This window comes from Pongo abelii, chromosome 11 (genome assembly GCF_028885655.2).
Source record: "Pongo abelii isolate AG06213 chromosome 11, NHGRI_mPonAbe1-v2.0_pri, whole genome shotgun sequence".
Lineage (NCBI taxonomy): Eukaryota > Metazoa > Chordata > Mammalia > Primates > Hominidae > Pongo > Pongo abelii.
In genome coordinates, this window is record NC_071996.2 from 57193778 (window position 1) to 57214637 (window position 20860).

A 20860-nucleotide genomic window follows, 5' to 3' on the forward strand; every position below is an offset into this window, starting at 1 on the left:
CCTCTAGCCCAGAAGTGATTTCTGCAGATCTTGTGCAAACAAATTATTGGTAAAAAGAGACCACATGAGATGGTGCTTAGGAACCTAAAAGTTGCTCAAAATACTGGCTTCTCTAACAGGAGAGCTCCTCCTAGCATCCCAAAGGACTCAGATCCTTGGAGACTTAGGAGGTCAGTTTACTAGACTTGATATACATATATATATGTATATGTATTATATATATATATGTTATATATATACTTATACATATAATTTTGGAGACAGAGTCTTGCTCTATACCCTAGGCTGGAGTGCAATGGCATGATCTCGGCTCACTGAAACCTCCACCTCCCAGGTTCAAGTGATTCTCCTGCTTCAGTGGGGGCTACAGGCGCATGCCACCACGCCTGGCTAATTTTTGTATTTTTAGTAAAGACGGGGTTTCACCATGTTGGCCAGGATGTTCTCAATCTCTTGACCTCCTGATCCACCCGCCTTGGCCTCTCAAAGCACTGGGATTGCAGGTGTGAGCCACCACACCCAGCCAAGTTTGAATCTTTTATGTGCCCTTTTAGTTTAGGATTATGATGAGGTATTATAATTTTATTTTCTATGGCTTCAAAACATGCCTCTGTTTGTACTATTGTCTTGTTAAAAGGAAGAGAGGAAAAAACAGGTTGTGTGTGTGCATGAGAGAGAAGCAAGGACATACATTCAAGAGTAATGTGATAAACACTCTAATAACAGTATATGATGTACGGTGGGAATACAGAGAAGGAAATGTACTACCTTGGAAAGGTCAGGAAATAATTTACTCATGAAGAAATATTTGAAGTGGATTATGATGAGGAGTTTTTGAGACACACTAACGAGGGATTGCAGTAAAGAAAAAAAAGGCACAAATGCAGGAGACAGCCTGGTACATTCTGGTTATAATAAGTGTTTCAACATGGATTAAGGTGTGTGTGTGTGTACATGCACACTCTCGCACAAGTTTATGTGCCTATATTGTGAAAGAGGCTTGTGTTTTATCTGATATGACTGCTGGATAGAGACAGTTGCTTTCTTAAATGACTTAAGTTTATCCTATAGGTGATGGAGAACGATGCAACAATTTTAAGCAAAGAGGACATGATAGGATTTACATGATGGATAATGGCTGCATTATCAATATGAAGGGTGTTAGGAAAGGAAACCACTGGTAACAGTCAATAGGAAGTGCCCAGGCAAAAAGTGAATGGGATTCAGAGCAAGGCAGTGGAGACAGAGAAGAGGAACCTAGTTATTAGTGCAGTGGGTTAGCAAGAGTGAGGGGGGTTGGAGGCCAGGGAGGGGCTCCTGAGTTCCAGCTGTCACGGTCTCTCAGATATGGGCTACAGGGTATTTATGCTTATGATTTTCTTGTTTCATACATATATATCATACATAAATGTTATACATGTATAACATACACATGTATTTAGAAATATATATCCCTCCAGCTTTCCTCTTTTTTGAACAAAGAAATTGACATAAATAATTTCTGAACAGCAAAGAAACAATGGTCCTTTATGGTAGGAAGAATAATAGCTGCCCAAAGATGTTTACTTGCTATCCCCAGAACAGCTAAATATGCTGCGTTACTTGACAAAGGGAAATTAAGGCAGCAGAAGGAATTACAGTTGCTAATTAGCTGACTATAAAATGGGAAGATTATTCTGAATTATCTTGGAAAGGGCTTTCACTGTAATCGCAGTTGGTCCTTAAATGAGGACGAGAAAGGCAAGAGAGTCAGCTTCAGAGTGATGAGATATAAGAAGGACAACTGGCCCTTTGAAGATGGAAGCAGGCCGGACTAAAGGCAGTCTTTAGAAGGTGGAGAGGCAAGGAAATGGATTCTAGCCTAGAATCCCCAGGAAAGAATGCAGCCCGGCCAGCACCTTCATTGTAGCCCAGTGAGACATATTTCAGGTTTTTGATTTATAGAACTGTAAAACGATCTTTTTTTTTTTTATAACAAATAAGTTTGTGGTAATTTGTTATAGCCACAACAAGAAATTAATTCACTCTGGAACAGGAATGACCCTTATGACTGTATCTTTTTTCTGCCATCTTGTGCTCAATTATTTACATGAAGTTTGCAACTGATAGATGAATACGAAATTATCCGTAACTTTTCCAAGGAGGTCTTACCTTTGAATTGTAGTATTTTGCTGACAGGAAAAAAATATAGATTCAGAAAGAAAGAGGAAGCAGCACACAACGAAACAAAGTACAGATGCAAGAATTCGCTATGAGGAGTCTGTTTTGAAATTTGTACCACTTAAAGTGCATTTTAATTGCTGAAATGATGGCAGAATTTAATAGCGTGCAAGATCTTGGCTTTTGATTGGTTTGTTTCTGGCCACTGATATTGTAGGTTAAAAACAGATCTTAAATTGAAAAAAAAGTCAATATTTAGATACTTCTTATTTGCCTGAACCATTTAATAATTTATTTGCAATAGCTACATGTAATGAATATAGAGATTATGATGTAAATGTGGAGTATATCTGTGACTTTTAATTTCTCCAGCAATGCTTACCTTACTCTTAGGAGGGTTTCAATAGAGCCCTAAGGAGTATAATTACATTTATTCAGTGTTTTAATTAGGCTGGTTTAACAAATGGCGAACTGGTCTCTAAGTTCAGTGGTTTTGAGTGCTTAGAACTTTCTTATTTAAGCGGATAAATAATTGTTTGGACTTTTAAATCTGTTTTTGTGATGATTTTTTTCCATGATATTGAAGTGTATACAATTATTGTTTAGTTTCGGGGTACTTTTAGGAGCTTCATCATGTTCAGCATGTTTGTGCATTCAGTGATTATTAGGAAGCCTTAATGAGTGAGATAGTTTAAAGAAACATTGTAATGCCTCAGAGGAAGAATCAGGGAGCCAGAATACCTGGTTAAACTTGGTTCTGCTACTTGCTAACCAACTAATTCTGGGAAAGTTTCTCATCTGTCCATGCATCAGGATTTTTACTGTGTATAAAATGGGGATAATAATAATGCCTATCTCACAGGGTGTTGAAAGGATTAAATGAGTTGATACATTTAAGGTAGTTAGAACAGTGATTGGCCCATAATAGGTGCTAACTAAATGTTAGCTTTAATTATTTACTTAAGCAACATATGATATTGAAAATAAGCCAGGCTTGCATTTAAAGTTGTCATGATACATAGCATAATAATACCATACTTATTCATATTCCTATAACATACAGGCACACACACACATACATACTCACACGCAGGCTTTCACATCCAACATGCATTTTATAGGTCAGAAATTGAAGGCAAAATGACATGATAAAATATCTACTAATAAATCTGTGTCCCCAACTGCCTGTCTAGTGCCACGCATGACAATAATAAAGTGTTATCTCCGTGAAAAGATTTGGAAGAGAGATACGGTTTTCTCACAGTGTTCTACAACTCAGATCAAAGCACAGAGAAGCCTATCCCTACCTAGTTTATTTTTTTCAGTTGGCCAGGGTGTATACAAGTACAAAAGAAGACTTGGGTCAAAATTAAATTAAAACTTCATATTTCCTTTTGAGCCAAGAGCTCTGAATTTAAATCCTAAAAGAGTACTACTTTTAGGCTAGGCGTGGTGCCTCCACCTGTAGTCCTAGCGCTTTGGGAGGCCAAGGCAGGCAGATCACCTGAGGGCAGGAGTTCGAGACCAGCCTGCCCAACGTGCGGAAACCCCGTCTCTATTAAAAATACAAAAAATTAGCCGGACATGGTGGTGGACACCTGTAATCCCAGCTACTCGGGAGGCTGAGGCAGGAGAATAGCTTGAACCCGGGAGGCGGAGGTTGCCATGAGCTGAGATTGCGCCACTGCACTCCAGCTTGGGCGACAAAAGTGAAACTCCATCTCAAAAAAAAAAGTACTTTTAGTATGTTTGGGTTAAGAAATATACAGAGGAGACACTGAAACAACAAGTAGGATTTTAATAGAATTGGAATAATCAAGGCTGTTAAAAAATTTGTATGTGCTTCTTCAGTGCATTTTACATAACTCAGGTTTTTAAAAATGAGTTTTAGTGATGTTAACAGATCTGTTCTTTGTTTGTTGGATTCTTTGTTTTGCTTGGAACAAGACAGAAACAAGGAGACATGGGAGTATGCTTTCATATGATGCAGCAAGAGAAAGGCTCTTTATTATATTTTCCTGCCACTACTAACGCCCTGGATCTGTCTCAAAATTATAATACTTACATGGCTTATGAAAAAACACACATAGAAGATAATATGTTCAAATCACATTTTAAGTGGCTTATAAATATTAACTTATTAAATTTTCATAAAAACTTCATGAGGTAGGTATTACAAGCATTCCCATTTTATGGAAGAGAAACCAAGGCACAAAGAGGTGAAATAATTTTCCCAAGTTGGCACAGCTGCTAAGTACTAGAGTCAGATTTAAACCCAGGTGACCTTATACCCTACCTCCTTAACTACAAGAGATGATGTTTCTTCTCTATATAAGAAACTCAATGGCAACTGTTTCCATTATTCTGGTTTTTTAAAAATTTGCTCAGTTTAAATTCTATGTATGCTGCAACCTTAGAATGAATTTGGATTACCGCTATTATTAATTGAATTAGATGCAAAAATAATTTCCTGAACATATACAATGATGGAATAATAGAGCATTGATTCATAAAGTAATGATAGAAGAGTATCTTATATTTTACAAACCTTACATAAAAATCCAATAGTTAAAATTTCTTGCTGGGTGATAAAATTTGAGGTTTATAAAATGACTTACTTAGATTTGAAGGTATTGCTTTAATGATACGTCAACAATTGTAACAAGCGTAAGTACATTTTGTGAATTGATAATGTTAACTCAAAGATTTTCAAACCATGTTTAATATTTAAAATTTCTTATTTATTACAGAAATATTATTTGTTATAATGGCAAAATTGGACAAAATTTAGATTTAGCTTATCTATCTGAGCTAAAAAGATCTTTACATTTTGTAAAGAGAAAAATGCTTGAGTGAAAAGTGGACATGACTTTTGTAATAAAGACAGGTTAACAGAGTGATTGAGATAGAATGAAAGACAGCCTATTTGTTTGTTTGCTTTTTCAAACGGAGTCTCGCTCTGTAGCCCAGGCAGGAGTGCAGTGGTGCAATCAATCTCGGCTCACTGCAACCTCTGCCTCTCGGGTCCTGGTTCAAGCAATTCTCCTGCCTCAGCCTTCCAAGTAGCTGGGATTACAGGCATGCACCACCATGCCCAGCTAATTTTTATATTTTTAGTAGAGACAGTGTTTCACCATGTTGACCAGGCTGGTCTCGAACCCCTGACCTTGTGAACCACCCGTCTCAGCCTCCCAAAGTGCTGGGATTACAGGCATGAGCCACTGCGCCCAGCCTGGACAGTCTAACTTTTTAAAAGTCAAAGTGGTGTTTTGGTTACCCGTTAACATATTGGTTAAAGAACGCAAGCAAAGTTGTGCTATCTACATTTGTGTTTGTAAGCTAGCTCTGCAAATTTGGCCAAGTTAGTTAATTTCTTTGTGTCTGTTTTCAACTTGTTAAAGTGAGCACAATAATAGTACCTACCTTACAGAATCATTGTGAGAATTAAATGATTTATTGTGCAAAGCATTTAAAGCAGAGCCTGCAATATACTATGTGCTCAATAAAAGTGAGATTATATTGTGATGGTGACAGCAGTGTGAGGAGGAGAAGAGGGCTTTACTGAATTATGGTCTAAATGTGCCAAATAGCAGATAAGACATAGCAGCATTACATGAGTGAAATATTACTCCAAATGCTGCTGCTATAAACTGTTCTCTCATAGAGAATATATGATGGCTAAATAAAATGTGTAATTTCATGTAAATAGCAAGATGTGTGGTGAAGTCATTGTGTTAGTTTGCTAGGCCTGCAGTAACGAAATTCCACAGATTGGATATCTTAACAGAAATTGATTCCTCACAGTTTAGGAGGATCCTAGTCTAAGATCAAGGTGTTGGTAGGTTTGGTTTCTTCTGAGGACCCTCTTCCTGCCTTACAGATGGCCATCTTCTTGCCTTGTCCTCACATGGTCTTTTCTCTGTGCACGTGTGCTATGGTTTGCGGGTTTGTCCCTTCCAAAACTCATGCTGAAACTTACTTGTCATTGTAACAGTATGAAGAGGTGGGTCCTTTAAGAGATGACTAGGTCATAAGGGATCCACTCTCACAGATGAATTAATGCTGTTATGGAGAGAGTGTGTTGGTTACTAGGGGAGTGGTCTCCTGGTAAAAGGTTCATCGGCTCCCACACCATGTGATGCCTTTTGCTAATGTGCTTACCCTCCCCAGATGCCAGTACAGTGCTCTTGCACTTCTTCACCTTCAGAAATTTGAGAAATACATTCCTTTTCTTTATAAGTTACCCAGTCAGTGATATTCTATTACAGCAACAAATACGGACTTAGCACATCTCCCTGATGTGTCTCTGTGCATTCAAATTTCCCCTTCTTATAAGGACACCAGTCAGATTGGATTAGAGCCCATCTTAATGACCTCTTTTAAACTTAATTACCTATTTAATGTCCTTATCTCCAAATAGAGTGACATTTGGACATACTGGGGGTTAGGGCTTCAACATATGAATTTGGAGAGAAAACACAATTCAGCCCATAACAGTCACTTTTGAGGTAAACGAATTTTAAGACCTGTGACTAAATGTCTGGGCTAATGTTAAGGTGTCAATGTTTTAATCATGAAATTGATGGTTATCTCTCTTTTAGGACTGCTGTGGTAATATGGAGCTTCATCTCCTGAGGAGATGGATTGCTTGTAGTAGAAGCACAGCTCACTCAGCCTGAGGCCTTTGGAAAGTGTTTCAGATCTGGTGCTTTTAGATTAGGGTTTTGACTACATTTATTTAGAGATAAAATAGCCACCAGTTAGAAGAATTTAGTCTTTTTTACCTCAGTATATTTCTAACGAACATTTTATTCCATTACTTTGAGAACTGTGGGAGGAAAATTATAAACATTTCTTTCTAAAGACTCTTGGGAACCAAGGGGACATAGAAAGCCAAACATTTTCTGGAAAAATAAATACTCAAATTTGTAAATATTTCATTCATTTCTAAAGGATGAGACAATAGACATACGAAATGTATTTCAGGATCGATGATGCTATCCACCAAAGCTGTATAAATTAACAATTTGTTATTGGACACCATTTATGTGAGGAATGAAATGTCACTTGCCACGTTATTTTCAGTAAGTCAAATTGCTTCTGAGTACTTGACAGCCTTCTATATTGTACCAGTGAGATGCAGATATATATGTATGTATGTATTTAAGACTCCTCTATTATTTATTGCCCCTGGCCCAGTCACACCAAATGAAAGTATTTTCTGCCTACATCATGAATTGCTGTAAACCATAAATAAAGCTGTCACAAAATGAATTTTATTTTAGTTAACTGAAAAAAAATCAAGAAAAAATACATTTCCCTTTGTTTAGAATAGTAGTTGCCAAAATTGAATTACAAAATGTATTGTTTTTCATTGAAGAGCAAACCAAAAATGAATTAGACATGGAATCTCAGGGGATAATGTCCACTGGCACAGGGAAAGCAGATTTAGTGGCTATGTTTGCAACTATGAGCCAGAGAATATTAATTTGTTATTCTAAAATTTAGCCTTCTATGTAACTTGAGGTATGAAGTGGGAATATGCTGTTAATAATGACAACGGTTGGCTTATTTGTTGGAATCTTCCAATAAGTGTTTTTATGACCACTAGAAAAAAAGTGTGTAAATTTAAAAATATTGATAAAGTATGTTGAAAAGATAATTTTAAAATTGAGAAAGGAAAGAAAATAACTTTTAATATTCTGTTGTGGAATTATGGCTCTCTTTCGTCCTCCTCGCATTTTCAATAACACTTAGTATTATTGACATAACTTTGTCTTCTTTGAATTGCTTCTTGAGCTCTACCATTGCTCTTAGCATTGTCTTGAAAAAATTAATTTTCAGTCTTTTTTTTTTCTTTTTTGTGCCTTCTTAATACTCTTTTTGAACAAAACCTTTAGTAGAATTTCAACACATCATGGAGCTGCTCTCAATCAGGGATTGACTCAGCCCTGTGCAGAGACTGAACCCTCTTTTTCCCTCCTCCTCCACCACTATAGCAATCATCAAGTGCCTCTTTGAAACCTCAGGACATCCGGAGCAAAGGGTGAATGTGACTATTCCCAGCAATGCAGATCCATGTATTTACCACTTCTTATTCTTTCTGTTTTCTCAAACTTTTCCGAGTCAATTCTCACAACAAGTAGCAATTAATACATGGCAGAGCCATATCTCGGTGGATTTAGATGTAGATAATTTGGCATTTCTTACTCACTCTTCAAGCTGGACTGCCCAGGTTCCTTGAAACTAGCCTGTGCCATTTTGCACTCAGACATTTTTTTCATGACTTTCCCTCTATCTGGAATGCAACTTTTTTTATCTCTTCCATTTGAAAACTTGTACATCATTTGTTAGTCATTTCTAGTATTCTAAATATAATTTACTGGTGCTGTCAAACTCAATGAGATCTAGTACCTTTTATGACAATTATTTAACCGTTGCTTATGATATGATCCAACATATATTTGTGTTAATTGGTAAAAACTCTTTGATGAGAGAGAAGAGTGTTCAGAAAGACACATAGACATCTGTCCACACCCATTTATTAAGTTTAGAAAATTAAGAAATGGAACAGCTGATATTTCTATAAAATGCATGAAAACTGAGCTGAGAAGATGTGCTTGGACAGAGCATAGAAGGTAAGCAATAATTAAGATACAGAAAAGGAGGCCATCAGAGAGAGTGAGAAGAAGCAGACACATCCTACATCTATCTTTATTGCTATATAAGGTAAATAAAATCTACATAAGTGTAGTCTAGCCAAAATATGCAGCTGGCAAAATGGAGATATTGAGAAGATATAATAAAGAAACTAGAAGAAAAATTGCAAATTATTGTATTCAGCTGCTTTCTGGCAGATAGGAATTGCTTGAATATAAGTTCATGAGCAGAGCCAGCGGTCCCAGTGAATATCAGACTGCTGATATTCTAGACTTTAATCAAGGTGCTATATTGCTACAATTGTGAAAAATGGTGGTCTTTTTGCATTTTGCAGAAAAAGCAATTTACTGGTTAGAATTTCCCTGTGTCTAAACAGATGTCTTATCATTTTTTCTCATATTCCTTTGATACTTACTACGGTTTGTCTGCTAGCAAAAGCAGTCTTTTAAATAAATATTGATGGGAAAATTTGAGATAGCCAGTAACACTTGTTATTGACATATGTTTTGCATGGTCATGAATTTTTTCTCTTTTTAAAATACTGATCTAAAATATGTGTATGTTTCCTGCTGTTAAAATTTCCATAGATTTTAATATGGGTGGGAAAATATCAGTATGTGAGTGTGAGTTTTTTTTCTTTTTTAAAAAAAGAAACTCAGGTGTAAGAATTACTAGCAAATATATTTGAAAGGATAATTTTCAAGAAGTGAGGCAGCACGCTGCATGAAAAAAAATGAGGATATGCTGGAGAAAAAGGTTACTCAAAATTTGCCTCAGTGTGACTATGGCAGTTCTTTTAAAAAGCCATGTTATCTGTTCTTGATTCAGAGTGGTTTATGACTCTCACTCTGAAGTTTAGTTTTGAAGTTTGAGAAACCTTTACCATGTGGTTGAGAATTTGTTGCTGTGAATGTTATTTTTTGATATTATAGATTGTCCTGTGTTATATTGACTCCAAAACCTTTAATTTGTTGAAGATACGGACGTTTGGTGGCTATTTTCCAAGCTGCATATTATTGCAAAAAGAAAAAGCACAAGGATATTTGAATATTAGGTTTTTTAATCAACAAATCCGGAAGTTACCATGTACCTAGGGCCTAATAGTAATCAGTAAAGTAAAGAAGACAGTGGCCACGGGGGAAATTAAACTGACTATCTCCTTGTTTGTTGGAATACCATGGGGCTTTTATATGAGGAAAACACTAAGAATATTTGTTTTATTTAGTAATCTAAATTGTGTAAATTTGCTTTATGCAAGACTTTATTAGGAATTAGAAGAGCAAACAAAGCTAGGGACCTAGAGTTACCTTCTTTAGAAAACATATTGTGCCCCTCATATAATTAAGAGATTGGTGTAGAAGTGAAACCTGATTACTGGGATAATGCATTCAAAAGTGCCATGCAAAACATCATTCATATGTTAGATATTATTAGCTTACGAAAACATAAGCTTCTGGGCAAGGTAAAAAGTAGCCAGAACATACATATAGCGTAACTAAACTAATTCCCTTTATCTTCTGTCCTCACATTATATACACACATATGTAGGTATTTGCACTGAAGTAACCCAAATTGTCATATAATTCTAAAATCTTTGTTGATGTTCAGTGTAAAAATGTGTGATATTGTTATTGAAATACTTGCCTAGGAAAGGCTTTAGCTATTAAAACATAAATAGGTCTAGAGATAATCAAGAGTTCAAAAATGGTGCAATGGGGAGAATAAGGATTTGCAACAAAGAGAATTTGAGGCAAAATAAAGGGATACAAAATGAACACTATTTTATCAGAGTTCTTTAATAGCAATATGATGTATAATAATTTATTATGTTTGAGGATTTCACAGAAATCAAGTTCCATCAAGTCTTAGTAAGAGGCAGTTTCATTCCCTATAGGAAAAAAGGAAATTAAATGATCCAACATGTTTCATAAATGCCACTGTCATTGGGAGACCTGATCTTACTTCTCTGTCATGACAGATAAACAGACAGAGAGAACATTTTTTAACAGAAAATGTCCAAAAATAGCACAGTGTTCGAGACAGATTGACCAGATTATCCAACGTAAAGCAGAGAACTAGAAAGTTATCCAAGGAATATTTATTTTTCCATCACAGGTGATGCAGTGATCTATAGAACAAACTATAGCTTTAGTAATCTGACTCTAGAAACTAAATGACTAGGGAAACAGAGCAGCAGATGCCAAATATAATTTGTACCCTCTCTGACACTTCTGTTGTTTTTCTAATGGTATTGTTGCGTAAACTTCAATCATCTCTTCCACTTGCTTTTGTTATTGCTCTTACATACTTATTCTGAATCTGATGACCTTGAACTCATCTGAGGCTTCCCAAAAGAATGACTAGGAGGGTATGATGATAGGATGATAGATACACTAATGCTTAGCTACGTTGCATGTCTCTCATTTCTCACCGTAGTTCCATGGTGAGGTTAAATGCTTTGAAGAAGGTTATTGCCCCCACAAAATATCAAACAGGTTATAAAGTGTTGGTTATCACAAGATATAAGAGTGTTTTCTTCTTGATGTTTAAAATTTTGGATTTTGGGGGATGTAGAAAACATAGGCCACTTATTAGAATGCCTACATTTTCAAGTCCATGTACTTTTAACGCATATGACGATCCTAGCAGAAAGATGTATGGAATATACAGCAGGAATTGCGTGGGAGTCCTGAGAGGTCTGCCAGGAAAGATCTGCCTGTTTTGACAAGGAATGGGGTAGTGGAGAGACCCCCAGAAAGGGGAGAGAGTGATCTTTGAGTAAGTCAGAAAATAATAAGAGATTACCAATGTTTGTTTTTCAACAATCTTAGTAAAGTAAGACTTCCTTCTTATCATCGCATTTGTCCCCCTTCTCTCCCCAGAAGCTGTTCAATGAGGAGAGGGTGGGGTTTGGAGGAGGGGAGGAAGAACACAGGGAAGAGTACTGGAGAAAGACAGAAGCCTCACCCCACTGTTGGCCGGTGAGATTTGCTGGTCTTTCCTGATCTAGGGAAGTGTTGAAATTTTATTTGGTTAGGATTAGAGTCTTAGTGGCTTAAAATACATCACCTAAGAATTGCTTATTAATTAATTTCTGAAAGTCGTTAAAGTGCTAAAGCATATGCCCAAAATTTGGTCTAGGAAAGAGGAAGATGAGGGCGCCAAAGCTGATTCTGGAGGTGTTAAAACTAAGTGATAGAAACAAGTAAAGTTTGTTATTCTTTCCTTAAGCCTTCTGAGTCCAGCCTGTTCTGTAAACTGGTTACATGTGCTTTACCTCATTGAATCCTTATGAGATGGATTCTATTATTATTATTATTTGAAGAATGTGCATTCAAGAGAGGTTATAAAATTTGTCTGAGTTCACACAGTTAGTGGATGGCAAGGCCAGATTTTGAAGCTAGACACTGACCCTTATCCGGGATGGATAGGTGCAAGACTTGGGTAAAATGGGAGGTAAGATCCCGTGACTGTGGACAGCAGCGGTATAAAAGCTCTGAAATAGATCAAGGATAAGAGATTTAAAGCAAGGGCTTGGGAACCGGAGCATAAAATCAGAGACTAGAAAGCCTTTAGTATTAGTGCACAGGGTCAAGACAAATTTTAATACAGCCAAGGTTAGTGATTCAAACAGAAAATACACAAGATCTATGTGGCTAATCAGCAGAATGCTCAATAGAATGTGACAAGTACACTGGCAAACAGAATTCATTTACTCATTCAAGAAAAATATATTAAAAACTCTAGTACAGGCGAGATTTTGTATAAGGCCCAGAGATTGCATTAGTCAGCAAAGCAAATGAGGGCTTTTGTCCTCATGTGGCTTCTTTAGGAGGCAAAGTAAAAGTGGGTGTTTTGTCTTTTAACTGCTTTTATATTTCTAATCCTGTACACGTGGCTTCCCAAACACAAAACAGTTTTCAGATCTGTTGGAAAGCAGTCCACTGCTGTCATCTTGTGCTCCTACTTGTCTTCCTGGGTGTACCAAAATGACAAGGCCCTGACTATTCCTTCACCTGTGCCTTTTCTCAGGATTGTTTATGCAGCAGCCATTTCTGGAAACTGAGGCCATGCATCCCAGGAATGTATCGTGTTTACCTGAGGTATGCTTGGTCTCCCCATGAGTAGAACAGAGGCTTGCTTAACGTTTATTGTAAAAGTAGTGTGCTCCTTAAACTCAGGGCTCCTCTCTGATGACACACTACACTGAATATGCAATCTCTACCTAGCCCTTTGGGTTGCCCTGTGGGATTTAGGGCTTGGGGAATCAGCACTAACTGATCAACAACTGTGCTGATTCTTCTGCTTCTGTGACCCAGGAGTCCTGTGTCTGCTGTCAAAGTCCATGGAGCTTGACAAGCTAATCTGTTAGCTTATACAGTTGTTGCAGTGTGAATTGTCCTGCTACTAGGTCCCCTCCACATATCACACATATTGAAGTAGGGTAAAATTTCAACAGACTCCTCTTAGGAGCCATGCAGATTATTCAGTCAATCACTAGTATGTGATTGTGTTTGCCAGGAGAATCATTCTCTACTTTTTCATCACCAAGCCCAAAGGCAGAGAGATCTATGGCCTCACAGAATGGTTGTCCTTGTTTATTGTTTTCTGTTTTAGTTATTTGGGTGTTTTTAAAGAAATGACTATTCTACCTAAAAATATTTGCTTAGTTTATCATGCTGTCAACCATACGTCAATCCACTTGGCAAACTGTTTTCTGAACAAAGTTGTCTCGTAATTATAAATGGAGAACATGGAGGTAGGAGAAAGACAAATGTTTATCACAAACCCCTAGGATGAATCTTAAAAAAGATGTCTACAACAGTTTTATTTGAAAGAAAGGCCAGAGTTGTACTAATTAGCACATTGGAAAGTGCTTCTTTACATGGTTTGTTTTATGGGAACAGAATAAATTTAGGCCACAGGCTGATTTAAGATTTTTTTTCTCTCTGAATATAGTATAGTTTCTAAGTATTCATATCATGACATTCAAAAGTGAAAGACTTCAAGATTTTGTGGAAATAAGTGGGTTCATGAAAAGTGCAAGCATAGGTCATAAAGATTATATTATATTGGTGAGTTTTTACTGTATTATTTTCCCTCTCTTTGAGGCAATCCAATACTTGCAGTCTTCTTTTCATGACTTCTCTTTGCTCACCAGAAAATATTCACTGATGACAGTGAATCATTTGGAATAATCAAAGGTTACTGCATAAACCCTATCAGGTTTGTGCCTTCTAGGAACACGCTTGTCAATTTATGGTGAAAGCTAGAAACTGCGGGCCTATATACAAACAGATGAAAACAAGGAACACCCCACTGTATGAGTGGTCTTCCTTTTAACATCTTTTTTTAAAAAATATGATTTCCAGGACAATAGTGTATCAGAAAAGTGTGATTGCTTGGGCTTACCATGACTACATGGCCCTCAATTCTTCAAAAAATATCCCTTATCAAATTAAATTTTCTAAAGTGTTGTCTAAAGCTGTATCTGTAGTTTAAAACACATACACTTCTAAAATTTTAGTTTTGCCAAGTATTAGCCACTAGAAGTTTCTGATAAACACACATACACACATAAACTGGACTTAGGTTTAAGTTTTCCTGACACCAATGACTAACCGTTAATATGTTTCTCTGTAAGCTCTTCAAGTAGCACTGGGAGCCTGGCATTTAAATAGTTGCTGGTTGAATGAATAAATGAGTGAGTTGTATCGGAGGGAATGGCTATGGATTAAATATATGTAATTGGATTTAATGCCTCTAGGCACTTGTACTGTAGATTCTGAGCCCAAACAATATGGTATTTTTTTTTTTTTTCCTGAAGCAAATGCCTTGCTATTTTCAGGGACTGTTATGTGTTCACTTTCAGCAATGTAATGTGGAGGTGTCTGGAATCTCCTCAAAGCTAATCTATGAGAAAAGTTTGGTTTTGCTGAATTGGGAGATGACATTTCAAATCTAACTAAAGAATCAGATTAATATATTCTATAATTTTATGTCTTGGGCTATTGGGTAAGAATTTCATTGCTTTATTTTTAGGAAGCTGGTCAGATAAAGTTGTTTTTGCCAGATAAAAAGTGACATGCATTTTCTTGTCATTTCTCTTTGATGTTTTTATTTCCTTTAAGAGAAATGATTTTATGTTAAAACTTTTATTCTTATTCAGTATTTCCTTTCAATGTTCTTTAAAAATATCTGCCAATGAAACTAATTCACCTTCTTGCAAAATGTTAACATTTTCAATTTTAAGTAGAAACCACCTTGCCAACAGTGTTATTTCAAACCGTTTGATTTGTCATGGTATGTTCAGTCTATTTTTAAGATTCTCCAAATTGAATTTTGAGGTTGGTGCTTGTTCCAAGTTAGAGCAGCATGCAATATGTTGCAGTATGACTGAGTGGAGGAGAGAAAGAGATCCAGGAATAAATATATCTAGAAGAGTGCTCACAGAAAAATTCTGTCTTTTCATTTCCCCAGCAAAGAAGATTAACTTGCCAAATGGCATCTTGCCCTCAAAGTCATAATGAATCTCATTGATGAACAAGTGTGATAGTTACTTTTGATGAATACTTCCATTTATGTGAAGCACAAAACATTGTTGAAAAATACATGAATTATCTGACTTCTCATTTTCAATCAAAGATAGTTTAGTGATTAGTCATATTGAGATGTTTGTGCACAATGCTAAGGACATAGTAGGTATTCAATAAATACTAGTGAATGATGAAGTACTGAACACCCTTAAAAGAAAGCCTACTACTCGTCTTAACAAAGAAGAATTTTCTTTTCTAATACCCAACACTGTATGCCAAGCACTGTTTAATTAGACATAAAAAATGAGGATAAGACAATATTCTAGCCATCAGGAAACTCACAGTGAAGTGAGGGATACAGACCTGTAATACTAAGGGGGAAATGTTACACAGGACATTAAGGAAACTTCATCAAGGAAAACTGTCCTCTTAGTAACATTTACTAGTATCTTGGAATAACTGGATTGAAACTCCACTTTTTTGAATAATCTACTTTTTAAACAGCTATAATTTCTTTTTATTTTCTATATGAATGCTGTTTTAATTTAGCAAACAAGTATACGTTGTTCAACAGCAGTACACATATCCGTTGGCACAAATCAGTGCTCCTCAATAAACAATTTTGATTGAAAGAATGACTCTTTACTAGATTACATTTAGATTTTTAATATTAAAAAATGTTGATTTTGCCATCAAGAATCTGTCTCAATTTGAATTTTTTTCTTCTTCTGTTTATGTCTTAAGGAAATCTGTGATATTTACTGACCCTCTTGTAACTCCTTAATTGGGCTTGGTTCATAATTATGATGTATTTTCCACAGTTTTAGAGGAAAATTATGTTCTATAAAATTGGAGATTTTAAATCAGTAATCTCTTGCAGTTAACATTGTTTCCACATTTAATGGAATTTTCAAGTCTTTAGCTTACAAAGGGCATTTTTATTTAATATTCCAGAGTCAATCTAATGGGCTTAAAGTATTTAATGTTTCATGTTGATTTGGTAGCTTTGTAGATGAAATAAATTATGAATTTTTTTATTATGTACACTGGAAAAGCAGGCCTCTTTTTCAGTCATATAAGAATACTGCTGCTTTATTTTTGCATTTCTTTGTGAAGTGCTTTCCCTTTTATCCCCTTTGCTAAATCAGTGTGGAGCCCAAAGCATCATTACAGCGTAAGGACAGAATTGAATTTCTACTTGGGAAATTGGATTTTGACGAGTTGGATTTCCCCAGTGGAGTATGAATGACAGTAACTCAAACTCTAAGAAAAGGGCATCTTTGGAATATCCTTGTAGAATAGTTCACAGAATCCTGGGCCATAGTTCTAGTGTTCTTTTCTTTTCCCCTACTAGATTGCAAATTTCCTCATGTGCCTTTCTTTAACTATCATGTATATAACCTGAGTGATAGATTAAAACGCAAACTGTGAAGAGTGTCTTAACAAAGGTTAGGATGCAGTGCTAAATTCCGTAATCGTGTGAGGTTATCTGAGGAATTAAAGGAATTGAGGTTTATTGCTGAGGTACAGTGTCTATTTGTACAGTAGAAGGATTCATTCTAGGAACGGCACTGAGAAGATGCAGTCAGAAGAGAAGAAATGCCAAGCTGGGTAGACATTCAAGAGCTTCTGTGGATTTCTGTGGACATAAAATACCTCTTCATACAAAATTAAAAATGCAATTTTCTAATTATGTTGTCTAGACACTATTGAAGTATTCCAATTTCCTTTATTATTATATCTCAATGATTTCACTGTTGTATTGACATAATTGTTTGCTTTGTATCTTTTAAATACCTGACCACCTTACTAAATGAAGCGATACCTTTTGGGCATTACTCAGTTGAGGATCCTGGGTCATGTTTTTGTATCAAATGCAGGCAAAGAATTTAGCATTTGAGAAGGCAGTGTAGAAGTCTATATTGCTCACTAATGTTTGAGTCACTGAACTCAAATCATGTTTTAAAGGTTTTTTTGTGATACTTACGAAAAAGTATGCTATATAACAGAGTTGAATGACCTGATGTTGACAACATTTAAAGTAGACTACCTAGAATGCTAGCTGATTACCTTGTTAGCATTATTGCAATTTATTAATTTAAATTTGGAAGGGTGCTTAGGAGTCATAGAATATGCTTATTAGAAGAAGCTATATAATTCAATTTTGTAAAATATTCTCTTAAGGGTAAAAAAATCTTTTTCAAAATCCTTGCATCAAAATCAGTGTCTATAGCTGGCTGAGCCAGCCCATTTTATTCTAGACTCATTGTAGCCCATTCTATTCTAGGATTGCTGGCCAAGAGACTTTAGCACGTACCTATTGAGCAATGTCTAGCGAAATGCTCACCTGTACAAGGTGTATGAGGAGAAAGAGCCTCAAATTAGATGTTAAGATTACTGGTCTCTAGAAACAATCTGTCTTTTATTCATGCCATTGAGCATTTACTGAGAGACACAATGCACCACCTAATGTGGGAGGTGTTTGGCAAATGTGGGCAGCTGTCACTTGTCTGGTGCCGAAGCATTTTAGTTACATTCTGTGGAGCATCTTTTGACTTGTTTTCTCATTTGTAAAACTGAGGTATTAATGTGTGGTTGTGTTTCACAAAAGGTGATATGAGCCTTAAATTAGATAATAGATTTTTTGGAAAAAGCCTTTTATTTGATACTATGATACATGCACAAATATACATTTAATTATAAAAGTAAAATATGGAATCTGTCTTCTTTTTAAAATATTCAATAAACCAAAACTCCATAAAATAAAAAGTGAAATTCTTCCAGGGCAAACCCCACTGTCTATAGTTTAGTGTGGTATCTGATGATTTTAGTCATGGTTATGCATAGAAGCAAACACGTTTAGCTTTGGTATTGTTGCTGTTTTCAGTGTTATTATTTTATAAAATAAAAAGATATATGTATGTATGTATATTGTTGTGATTATATATACATATAAATATAATCACTATATATAAATATATTCATATAAAATCACATATGTACATATGTCCTACTGTAACTTGCCTTCTCCTTAGAAGTTAAATTTACATTGGGCACACTCTTCCTATATAAAATATTTTATGGAATATATGATGATTTATAAAACCATTCCCTTTAGATTGAACATTCAGATTGTTTCTACTTATTATTATTATATTGCATTATTATCATAAAAGTACTTAACATGAGATATACTCTCAACAGATTTTTAAGGGTAGAATACAGTATTGTTATCTGTGGGCACAATGTTCTACAGCAGATCTCTAAAGCATATTCATTTTACATAATTGAAATTTTATACTTATTGAATGATTCTTCATTTCCTGGTCCTCCCAGCCTCTGGCAACCACCATCAGCACTATTCATAAGAGCCAAGATGTGGAAACAATGTTACATGTTTACACGCCCTACACGTACACAGAGCATTCACATACACCTCACACATACCATGCACATATACACACTACACACACTCTAAATATACATATACCACAAATACCCATCATTCGAACACCACACACACACAAACACACACACACACACACACACACAGAGTCTGTTCCCTAGCCACAGCACTCCTGCCCACTATAACACTGAATGAAAGACATATGGTTAAACTTAAAAGATTCCTAGACTAAAGGTCCTATACCTCAAATATGTCAACTCTTCCCAAATACATGTAAAATTCAGTGCAACCTTAATCAGAATCTCAACAGGTTGCTTTTTTTTCTGAGAACTTGTCAAGTTCATTCTAAAGTCCGTCTGGAAGACAAACTGTGCAAGAACAGCCAAGATATTTCTTAAAACAAAGTAGAATATTAAGGGATGACTAGCCTTTCTCATTATCAAACATAGAAAAGGTCGCAGTGATTAACATAGAATGGCTTTGGGTCCTGGGATATATCGGGATATATCAGTGACAAAAAAATAGAGTCTGTGAATACCGAAACCTGAGCATTAAGATGAGTGAACCATGTTAGTCCCTGCAACTTCATTTAATATTTTTAAAAAGGTAGTCTGCCCTTTTGTAATGGGATTATTACCTTAGCATAATGTCCTCAAGGTTCATCCATGTTGTTGCATATTGCAAAATTACCTTCTTTTAAAAGGCAGACTATTTCATTGTATGTTTATAGTACATTGTTTTCATCCAGTTATCCATTGATAGAAAATTAACATTGTTTCCACATCTTGACTGTTATGAATAGTACTGATGGTGTGTGTATAGTGTGTGTGATGTGTATGTGAGTGCCGTGTGTGTGTGTGTATGCCATGTGGTATGTGTATGTAGTGTGTGGTGTGTGTGGTGTGTCAGGTGTATGTATATGGCGTGTGTTGAAGTGGGAGAGAAACAGGGATGAGTACGTTAGATGGTAGATCTGTGAGAATTATGTATGTAATTCTATGAATTTAGCAACTCCACAGTCAAAAAAAAAATTAGTAAGTTTTTGTTTTTTGTTTTTTGTTTTAACAGAGTCTTGCTCTGCTGTGGCCCAGGCTGGAGTGCAGTGGCACGATCTTGGCTCACTGCAACCTCCTCCTCCCAGGTTCAAATGATTCCCATGCCTCAGCCTCCCAGTAGCTGGGATTACAGGTGTGCGCCACCACGCCCAGCTAATTTTTGCATTTTTAGTAGAAATGCTGTTTCACCATGTTGGCCAGACTGGTCTCAACTCCTGGCTGCCTCGGCCTCCCAAAGTGCTGGGATTACAGGCATGAGCCACTGTGTCCAGCCACAAGAGTAAAATTTTAAAGCAATTCCTGATAAAATGCTGAGGAAGGAAGAGGGGTGGCAGGGTCTGCGGGGAGGAGGATGGAGAAGACAATGGTCTAATCAACTCCAAGATGTTTCCAAGGCTCTGCATGCTAGATGCAACCGCCCCTTTTTCTTTTACCTTGGACAGCCCAAAGCCTCAATCTATAGCCACTAGAACTATCTCCAGACTTAGCATACAGATGCCTCTTCCAATCTACCATTCCAACCATATTTCAGGTTCTTCTTTAAGTGTAAGTGCTTGAGGCCTGCTGTTTCCTCCTGTGTGTGTGCAGCCTGCTCTCCACCCACTTCGTAGGTACTTCACTCCTTAATAAATCGAACACTTGTTGATATCCTAATACGCATCAGTGTTCTCTGTTCTTGGAATTTATACCTGGACAGCATTAAAAATGTCCCATCCCTCAAGAAGCTTACATTCTAGCCATAATTCATAAGAAATTGCGTAGTACGTTAGCAGATTTTAAGTGCAAAGGATAAGTAAAAGTAGAACAGAGTGGGATCTAGCTGGAGAGTGGGTTGAAATCTCAAATAGGATGGTCAGGACAGAGCCAAAGACAAGATGACATTTGTACCAAGTCTTGAAGGAGTTTGGTGGATTTATCAGTGGAAACATCTGGACTCTACACTAAAGAGTGTGTTTTCATTATCCTTGATGCTCAAAACAAGATGTACATATTGGTCCATTTGCATGATGTTTGTCTGGTCTTCACTGACTTATTTTGATTTA

The 20860-nt window shown here is 36.3% G+C and overlaps 1 protein-coding gene across 3 annotated transcripts in view; it reads left to right on the plus strand.

Moving 5' to 3' along the window:
* KCNJ3 (potassium inwardly rectifying channel subfamily J member 3) overlaps window positions 1-20860 on the plus strand; it is a 168519-nt gene that overhangs the window by 81552 nt on the left and 66107 nt on the right. The gene's annotated exons all lie outside the window — the stretch shown is intronic.